Genomic DNA, 11,348 nt, shown 5'->3' with positions numbered 1-11,348 from the left:
TAAAATATACTTTATTTTAGCATCACAGTTTTTCTCTTACTTCATTGGAATACATGGATTTCCATTTTCATGGGGATTACTCTTTTAACATAAAAATGGATTACTAGAAATTTCTCTTTTTTCTAATTAATTATTTATGCATAAACATAAAAATCATTTTTTCCATGATTATAATGAGAATCATTCAAGTAATCTAGGATGATCAATCCTAGAATATGGTAGGAAGTCCTCTTTTTATATATGAATGAAAATGATTTATGTGTTAATTTTTTAAAAAATTTGCCATAGCTTCGCTGCTATTACTGATAATTCTCAATAATTTTGAAAACATAAAGTTTAGTAATATCATATAATAGAATAACCATTAACTGGATCAATATCCAATTATGGACTTGCTTCCTAATTTTTCCATGAATTAAATAGCATAAAAGCATTAAAAAGCCACTTATTTAGCCTCAATTTGACAAGCATAGAAATTACTTTTAGATTAGAGAATTGCTTCATGAGAAGCTTCATTTGAATATAGAATAGGTCATAGGAATGACCATTCTTTGGGGGATAGAGAGACATGCTTTAAAAAAAACATTTAATTTAAACATAAATGAAAATTTATATATTTTATCACTACAATTCATTAAAGAACTTCAATTGTATTAAAAAGCCATTCAATTGAATGCTTCTCAAGCTTGAGAGGGGTTGAGAAGAGAGAAACATTTGGAGATTAAAAAAAAAAAGACCATAAACCACACTTAACCTTCTAGATTGCTTGATTCTTTGATCAAAGTAGAGGCCCCCAACCAATCAATTGGTTTGGTATGTTGATGAAGTCTCCAAGGAAGATTGAAGAGAGAGAGAAGCTCCAATCTCTTCAATTTGTAGAGGATTTTTAGAGAATAATAGAAAATAAGCTTATCTTAGAGTAATACCGGCATAGGTTAGTTCACAGATGAGAATACAAAAGAATGAGGGTCTATTTATATTAATCTTATTGGTCCATAGGAACCTTAATCCAAAATTTTGAGAAAATCTTGACCCTTAGGTTAGGGTCTTCTAAATCATTTTTAATTAATTCCAATTGCACCTTGAAAAATCTATTTTGATTTTCTATTTCAAAAAAACTTTTTTTGATATTTGTAGAATTTGTTTATCCAAAAATATCCCAATATTGATGGATGTATGGATGAGGTGGATTGATAATGTTGATTGATGTGCATGGATGTTTGAATGATGTGGATCCACATCAATCCACATCATTCACTCATCATACACACATCAATCCACATCATCCACATCAATCCACATTATCTACACATCCATCTATATCTTCCATACATCCATCCACACGTCGGATCCACATCAATCCACATCATTCACTCATCATACACACATCAATCCACATTATCCACACATCCATCTATATCTTCCATACATCCATCCACATCAATCCACACGTCAATCCACATCATCCAAACATCCATGCACATCAATCCACATTATCCACACATCAATCCACCTCATTTCATAAGCATTCCCATTCTCATCTAATCACATCTTTTTCTATCTCATCACTTATTTCCTCATTTATCCTCATCAAATCTCACCCACTTGCATCTACCCATAAATCTGATCACTTCACATACATTAACATCTATCCAGTTTACATCTCATCTTATCACATTCATTTCACATCACATCTCATTCATTCACATCCTGATTCACATGCTAACACATTCATTCATGTCCCTTATCGTTCATTCACATCCTGATTCATATGCTAACACATTCATTCATGTCCCTTATCGTTCATTCACATCTCCATTCACATCACATCACATTCATTCACATCCCTTATCATTTATTCACATCCTATATCATTCATTCACATCTCGATTCACATCCATTTACATCCCTTATCATTTATTCACATCCTGATTCACATCACATCACATCCATTCACATCCCTTATCATTCATTCACATCCTATATCATTCATTCACATCTCGATTCACATCACATCACATCCATTCACATCCCTTATCATTCATTCACATCTTATATCATTCATTCACATCCCGACTCATATGCTATCACATTCATTCACATCCTATATCATTCAATGGGGTCTTCTTGGGCCTTTTAATTTGCCCAAGCCTAATCAAGGTGATTAAGGAATAGCCAAATGGGGGGTTGCCATGTGGACTGAAATGTTGGGTTTGTAAGAGAGGTGTAAGAGTGATCAAAGGGTGCACTTTTTCCCCCAAAAAGGGGGGAGGCAATTTTACAATTTTCGGACCTCCATAACTTCTACATACAAGCTCCGATTTGAGCGGAGATTATAGATCCGTGATCTACGCATCAAGAGCTTTCCATAGATATGTTACATGATATGGTTTTGTCCGCTAGATTTTAAATTCCATTTTTCCTCCAAAATTCAAATTCGAATAAAGTAGCCGTTTTGAAGCTTAAACGTTTCTTCTTAAGAGAAAAGGTTTGACTCCTTAAACTGCCAAATAAAAGGGCCCAAGAAGCCTTCCATTGAGGTCCTAATGCAATTCTCATTCATATCCATCGCATTTACATCCACATACATCCACATCCATACTTATCACATACACATCCACATCTATCCTTTCACATACATCCACATCCATACTTATCACATACACATCCACATCTATCCTTTCACATACATCCACATAACATACACATCCACATCTATCCTTTCACATACACTCATCCACATCCATTCTTTAACATACATCCACTTCTATTCTTCACATACATCCACATCCATACTTATCACATACACATCCACATCCATACTTATCACATACACATCCACATCTATCCTTTCACATACATCCACATCCATACTTATCACATACACATCCACATCTATCCTTTCACATACACCCATCCACATCCATTCTTTAACATACATCCACTTCTATTCTTCACATACATCCACATCCATCCATTCATTCATTCCCATCTATCAGATTCACATTACTTCTCATCACATCTATTCACCTCACATTCTCATCACTCCTATTTCTCATCACATCCATCCATCCATTCATTCCCATCTATCTGATTCGCATCCCATCTCATCACATCTATTTACCTCTCATTCTCATCACATCTATTCTCATCACATCTATCCATCCATTCATTCTCATCTATTTGATTCACATCACATCTCATCACATCTATTCTTAGAATGCAAGAGAATCCTTATTTTTGATATAAAGATTCTTTACACATCTATTTATGCATAATTTCAATTTTAAGGAGAATAACTCTTTTGAATTAAAAATAAATTTCTTTATGCATCTTTCTATGCATAAAATCAAAATTGATGAGAATAATTCTTTTGGAATAAAAATAAATTTCTTTATGCATCTTCCTATGCATAAAATGAAAATTGATGAGAATAACTCTTTTGAAATAAAAATAAATTTCTTTATGCATCTTCCTATGCATAAAATGAAAATTGATGAGAATAACTCTTTTGAAATAAAAATAAATTTCTTTATACATCTTTCTATGCATAAAATCAAAATTACACTTTTAGAATACACAATTGGTGGGGGATTATTCTTTTTGGATAGTAAAAGATAAAACTTATTTCACCAATTTTTAGAAAATTTTGCCATAACCTCCTTTGTATGGCTGACCATTTTTCAAACTTTCCTAACTTAAAATTACTTAAAAATTATCCCCAATTGGTTTTAAGCACTCTAAACTAATCAAATTTCACTTTTAAAAGAGAAACAATATGAAAAGTTTAATTCCAACAATTAGATTACTTAACTAGGATAAAGAAGGGTTGAATTTAAGAATGAGAGAGGGGGAAAGCCTTTCCAGCAAGGCATAAATATCCCAATATTGATTTACCACTCTCTAGAAGTTTTTATCTCACTAGGCCAAACAAGGAAAAATAATATTTTCTTGCATTTAGAAACATAGAATGATTACAAGGGATTGAAGTAGAGGCTTAATTGTTATTCAAGCTGAGGAGGAATCTTACATCCTCTCCCACTTGAAAAATGCGAGATGTCCTCATCTCGCAAAGTTGGGGAGCTGTGAGGTCCCTGCCCCCTTCACGGTACCCATGCCAGTAGCAGAAGTGACGGAGACCTCACAGCTAGTATCAGAGCTTTGTTGAAAGCTAATAAGGATAAACGAATTCTTATCAAAAATTGAAAAAAAACTCAGAAAAAGCATTTTTCATAATGTATTTTCATTCCGTAAGTCTCATTAATAAAAAAATTTAATCAAAGAAATTATTTTTTAAGATGGAAGTTCCATACTTATCTGGTGTTCCCGACCTCACCCAATCACAATACATGACTGCGTTCGCCTTTGAGCATCTCATCTCTTCTGCTGCGACTTGAACAAGCTGAGTTAGAATCGCATGCCATTTCGAGGATTTATATTTTCCTGACCCAACGGAGAGACGACAGCATAAGTGGTTTGCAGGGCAGTATGTCCACGCCTCTACGACCTGCGTGCAACGCTGAGGCAGAACCTCTCATTGGCCATGATTCTCATAAAGCTAAACGTGGTACATGGTGTCATTCTATATCATTCAACGCCTCGGAATTTTAAACTTTCATGCCAAATCTACAGACTCCTTAGTCGCTTTATTCTTAAGGAGAAGATAATAGCTCCCTTGGTAGTAAGAGAACATTTGTATCAAGGCATGGCTATGTACCGCCGTCTTATGCGTCTCCCGAGAGGAGATTTTGATTTCTAGGGCCGAGCTACTCTATGTACATATTACAACTTTTATATAAATTAAAAAATGTTTTCTGGAGAAAAATTCCCTATTGTATAAGTGATTGTTTATGGAGGATGAACTGATAAAGAAAAATCTGTTACCGGACATATGTCATAGATCTCCACCAATAAGCAGGGATTTCATTCACGTGATCACGTTAACCGCGAAGTGGTAATAACACTAGTTAATAACACTCTCACACACTTGTTAATATCATAGATATTCACACAACCGGGAGAAACTTGCTATCCCGGTTTTCCCCGCGGGCTACTAGCTTGGCCCGGCGGGCCACTGTTTAGCCCGGCGGGTTACTTATCTAGCCCGGCGGGCCCCGGGGCCTTTTTTTTGCGCCAAAAACTTGGCTGTTTTGGAGGGACCTATATAAAGGGTTTCCCCTCACTTCCAAATGTGCTTTACCAAAGCACTTGGGTGGCTCACCTCAGGCTAAAAGACACAAGAGGTGAGTATAAATATTCTGGATTTTTGTTTGAAGCTTGTTAATAATATTTTGTATTTTATAAGATTTTGATTGTAAATGGTTTATCGTATTTGTTACGTGGACTAGCAATGTCTCCTCTTGGGTGGTCTACTCGAGTGCCAATTGGTCTGGGTAGGAGCTTCCCTAGAGGAGGGTATAGGTGGTGAGATGTTCGGGACATCATCTCTATCTAGGGATGGATTGCCTCAAATGCATCTCACCAAACGTTTGGTTTCTTTAGGTCGACTAGCAATACCTCCTCTTGGGTGGTCTACTCGAGTGCCATTTGGTCTGGGTAGAAGCTTCTCTAGAGGAGGATATAGGTGGTGAGATGTTCGGGACATCATCTCTATTTAGGGATGGATTGTCTCAAATGCATCTCACCAAATGTTTGGTTTCTTTAGGTCGACTAGCAATACCTCCTCTTGGGTGGTCTACTCGAGTGCCATTTGGTCTGGGTAGGAGCTTCTCTAGAGGAGGATATAGGTGGTGAGATGTTCGGGACATCATCTCTATTTAGGGATGGATTGCCTCAAATGCATCTCACCAAACGTTCGGTTGCATTGGCAAGAAGTGGGTTTTAGACTTTATAATTGCATATTTTAGTTTTACTCAGGCTGTTTTGGATCTCAAATCTTGCATGATTGTTGTTTAGGTGTTACAATGATTGCTTCTAATTGCGGCACATCAACCCAACGAAGCAACAGACCATTAGAAACTAGTGGAGTTTCCTTGCAACGAGATATGACAGCACAAACTTTGAATGTTGCGTCTCAAAGTGGCAAGAGGAGGAGCGGAGGAAAATCACCGGGACCTGAATGGCAATTTGCTTCCAATCTTTCTAGATTTGTCGAATGGAAGTGTAATTTTTGTGGCTTGGTAAAATCTGGGGGTGCTCCCAGAATAAGGGAGCATTTGCTTGGCACTAGCACAAAAAATCTCGGAGGTAAATGCAAGGGTGCAGGAGCTGATGATGCTGCAAAGCGCCTTAGAGCTTTGATAAGTAAACAAGCATCACAAAACAAGAGGCCCAATCTCTGTGCAAGAAATCACCAATCGCCGAATTTGGCAGCATCAAGTGGAGGGATCTCCAACCAAGGAGTGACTCCAACACATACTACTTGCCAAAATGACACCCAAGGTCCAGATGTCTCAATACCGATGGATGCATCTCCTGAGTTTTAGGTGGGTATGTCTCGTACCAGACAAACTAATCTAGTTGACAGCTTTCGTGCCACTGCTTTAGAGGATGCTCAACTTGCTTTAGCGAAAGCGATCTTCTTTACTGGTTCTTCATTGTCTATGGTCACGAAAGATTCATGGAAGATGGCTTGGAAGAAGATTGGAGAATATGGACCTGGGTTTTGTCCACCAACTTATCACCACATGCGAAATCAATTACTTGACAAGTGCTATGACAACACACGGGAAAGCGTTCAAAGACTCATAATTGACACCACAAATCAGTCTGGATGCACAATTGTCAGTGATGGTTGGTCGAATGCCCAAAGACGTCCATTGATAAATGTAATGTTGGTATGTCCTCGTGGGGAATGCTTTATCAAAGCTGTTGATAGCTCCGGGGAAATTAAATCTGGTCAATTTATCGCCGATATCATTGGTGATGCTATCGACCAAGTTGGGTCTGAAAATGTGCTTCAAGTGATTATGGATAATGCAGCTAATTGTCGAGCAGCAGGTCGTATGTTGGAATCTCGATTTTCCAATATCTATACATTTGGTTGTAACACTCATAGCCTTAACTTGGTGTTACAAGATTGGTACAAAAATGCTGATACAGAGTGGTTCAAGGAGATTATCGATAGTGCAAGTAAGATTGTCAAATTTGTGCTCAAACGGCAACGTGTTTTAGATATGTATCGTCAACGCATGGAAACTATGCTAAAGTTGCCTTGTGAAACCAGATTTTGCACTAATTTTTATATGCTTCAATCTCTCCTAAGAAATAGGAATGCAGTCATGGAAACCTTTGTGTGTGCTGGCTTCTCTGAGTGGGAGGCTGACCAGTCCAAAAAGGTTAAAGAAAAGGTGAGGTACATGCGATCTTTGATATCGGATCGTAGTTTATGGGAGGAAGCAGCAGATTGTTATCATGTTATGATGCCAGTTATGCTTGCTTTGCGCCAGTTGGATTCTAGATTGCCAAATATCGGGAAGGTTTGGATGGCGTGGTGGTCCATTCAAGAAAGCCTCGCAAACCCAGAGGAGCCCACTAAAACTGTTGTCAAGCATTGGAGTCCTCCATTCACCAGAGCAAGGAGAAATATCTTGGCCAAGTATGTAAGCGCTCGGTGGGTAGGAGCACATAGTCCATTGCATAGTGTTGCATATTGTCTTGACCCAGAATACTGGCATATGGACGTGAATGCCCTAGATGAGGAGGTAATCGATGATTTCTATGATGTTGTGGAGCAATTTTATGAAGGTCCAGATGAGCAAGCAACAGCGGTAATTGAGCTAACCAAGTATAAATTGAAAGAAGGTAGATTTGCCTTGGAGTTTGTGCAAAAGCTTGCTAAGGAACAGCCTGCTTGGAAATGGTGGATGTTGAATGGGGGAAGTGTTCCAACTTTGCGACGCTTAGCTATGAGAGTGCTTGCGCAATGTGCTTCAAATTCTAGTTCTGAACGTAATTGGAGCAGTTACAAGTATGTGCATTCTATTAGCAGAAATCGTTTATTGAGTGATAGAGCTGAGAAGTTGGTGTATATGTATTGTAATGATAAATTGGTGAAGTCAATTGAGTCAGATGATTACAACGAAGAGATGCCTAAGTGGACATATGACATTACTCAGGATGAGTATGATGCAGAAGAGAATGGAGATGTAGAGCCTAATGTCCCACATACGAGCGATAACTTGTGCTTTATTGAAGAGATAGAAGAAAACTTGCAACCCGATTTTGGTGTTAGTAAAGCCACCCGCAGACGCTCCTCACGTTTGATGTAATCATGTTAGTTTTGACACACTCCAATGTAATCCGTCTTGCAACAACTGGATATCAAACATGTTGGTGAACATTTTAGAGAGAATGGTTTTTAGTCATGTCATGTTAAACTTAGAATACGAAATCATGTTAGTTTTGACACACTCCAATGTAATCCGTCTTGCAACAACTGGATATCAAACATGTTGGTGATCAATTTAGAGAGAATGGTTTTTAGTCATGTCATGTTAAACTTAGAATACGAAATCATGTTAGTTTTGACACACTCCAATGTAATCCGTCTTGCAACAACTGGATATCAAACATGTTGGTGATCAATTTAGAGAGTATGGTTTGTAGTCATGTCATGTTAAACTTAGAATACGAAATCATGTTAGTTTTGAGACACTCCAAAGTAATCCGTCTTGCAACAAATGGATATCAAACATGTTAGTGTCAATTTAGAGAGTATGGTTTTTAGTCATGTCATGTTAAACTTAGAATACGAAATCATGTTAGTTTTGACACACTCCAAAGTAATCTGTGTGCATGTGTTTGTGTGTGTGCGAGAGAGAGAGAGAGAGAGAGAGAGAGAGAGAGAGAGAGAGCATTGGAAATCTTTTGAACAAAGTTGCCGAATCTTGTTAAATTCCAGGGTTGCATTTAAGAGAGAGATAAGTTTAAATGCGGCTCTAACTCGTCCATGTGTCGTGCATTGGTCAACCGATCATAGTCGGCACCCAATTTAAAACATATATACAAATTTTTGTGAAATTCTTTGCCGCACAAAGCACACGTAGTACTGTTGACCATGTGTTGCAAAAGACAGGTCAAGTGGTACATGTGCCCACATGGGACAGTGTAGTGGCCAGACCATGAGTGAAAGAAACTATAACAAATAGGGCATGGTCCGCCACTTTCTTGCCCATGTAGAGGTGGTTGCTCCAAACTATTCGGGTGTTCAAATGCCGTCATAGGAGAGTTTGCATGGCCTTGCTCCTCCATTTGCGTTATGCGTCTCTTCAAGAGCTTGTTCTCTCTTAGTATATCTCTAGCGCTTGAACTTTCAGGTGCTTGCTCGCGCTCTGGTGCTGCTTCCGTCTGTTGAGGGCCTTGGGTGCCTCTAATTTGGTTGATTTGAGTTTGAAGCTCATCAACCGTGTGATGAACTTCCATTGAGACTCCAAGAATGGCCAGTTGCAACTCATCTCAAGGCATAGTGATTGACTCACTCCGAATGTCTTCCACATGTAGATGAGGAGGTCGAGAGCTAAAGTCTACAACTGAATTCTGCACAAATTGTGCATATAGCATTTTAGCAAACCAGAGGGGACAGTCACCGTGATGCATGGGTTGGGCCATGACATCCACAAAAATGCACTCCGCATGCTCGATAATTAAAGGAACACTACATTGTGTTAGCTTCAAGCGCCCTTTTTTTATGGCATCATTGGAGACGTCAGGCTAGATGCTCTTGACCATCTCTTTGGACACATTCTTATTTACTTGGGCATACTGTAATCCATGGGCCGGTGCCCATTTGGAGGTGCGTCCGGCAATACGTGCCGCATCATTCACAGTGCCAGTGCCCGAGATTTGCTTTAAGCGTTCAAATGCCTTCTTTGCGGCTTCATTATTATCAGCCATCTGAGAAAAAGTATGTATACACTTTAAGTTTATAGAATCAATGTTAATTTAGGAATAGCTTTAAAGTTATTTTCAGATGTTAGGTATAAGTTTATAAAATCAATGTTTATTTACTGCAAACTTGTTATTTTCAAATACTCAGAGAGAGAGAGAGAGAGAGAGAGAGAGAGAGAGAGAGAGAGAGAATTGGGATCAAAATAATATTTAACAATTGGGACCAAAATAGTGTCAGTCGATTAAAGGCAGGTCATGGAATAGATAGCCAACCAAAACATATCATTTACAAGAGGCTTTATAATAAGTGTGGTGTCATCTCAGATAGTGGACGTAAGCATGCAGCAGGTGACACTTCCAAATTCTTCAATTGCTCCTCAAAATCTGCCATGGTCTTCCTATCTTCCTTTGATGGCGTCATATAGGCAGCCGTCCATTCCTTAATCAAATTTGTGTGGATGGCAGTTTTACCCACCCACGGCACTTTGGTCATTTCTGCAAACTCAGCACAAAATAATGTAAACTTTTCAATCACCCAAGCCAAGCAGAAGACATCTGATGCATTGCTCCATGGACAAGGGGACCTTACATCTGCGAGCTCAGGGGCTCTCCAGGGGCGTTGATCGTGCTCTGCTTTGTTGGCGATATTTGTGGGTTTGAACTCAATCCCATCCCTCAATGTAAGACCCCAGTCAATGATGCCTACCCGTGGCACCCCTTCTTTGGTGAAATCTATCATTATATTCCAGGGGTGGCAATCATTGTGGATGATCCCTTCAGCATGTGCAAAGGCCATGGTATTCACAAGGGCACAGATAAGCTCGGGAGCATGAAAAATCAAAGACTTGTATCGCTCCATTTCATGAGGAGCCACTTGTTTTTTCTTGTATCTGTTGCCTTTGCCTGCAGCAAGCATGGAACTGAGGGTCCCCTTAGGAGGCGGAACACACTCCATTATATCTCCAAGACTTCCCCCATTAAAGAGGGGGAAGAGCAGTATCCATGGCTCCTTCCTTGTGTGCCCAATGCTGCGCACTATGCCCCTGTGGGTTAGGTCGATTGAAGCCTCCTGAGCAAAAGACTTCAATTGAGCCCTTCGACTACCAAGGAATTGCTTTGCACAATAAGAAATGCCTTCTGGAAACCAGGAGACACCTTGAATATGGCATTTATGTACAACGCCGTACGATCCAGAGCCCATCTTCTTTTCTGTGATGATGGTCTCTGCAGGCAACCCAATTGTCATGCTGCAGTTAGTATTATGCTTTGTGCGCTGCAAGTGGGTGCCTTTAGAGACCTCACGTGCACCAGATGATAAATCTTCTTGTTCATCAGCAGGCCGGTCCAGCTCTTTGTGAGCTCTCTTGCTCAGGATAGCTTGGGTGTCTATGGCCTTTGCACGCTTGGACCTCTCTTTCTCTACCTTCCATTTTGTGTGGAAGTGCTCCAGCTTGGATTCATTTGTTTTCGCTGGTCTGTCGTCACCTAGGTCAACAGCG

This window comes from Cibotium barometz, chromosome 9 (genome assembly GCF_041138505.1).
Source record: "Cibotium barometz isolate CiBa-2024 chromosome 9, ASM4113850v1, whole genome shotgun sequence".
NCBI classification, from domain to species: domain Eukaryota; kingdom Viridiplantae; phylum Streptophyta; class Polypodiopsida; order Cyatheales; family Cibotiaceae; genus Cibotium; species Cibotium barometz.
This window is presented reverse-complemented; position numbering follows the sequence as displayed.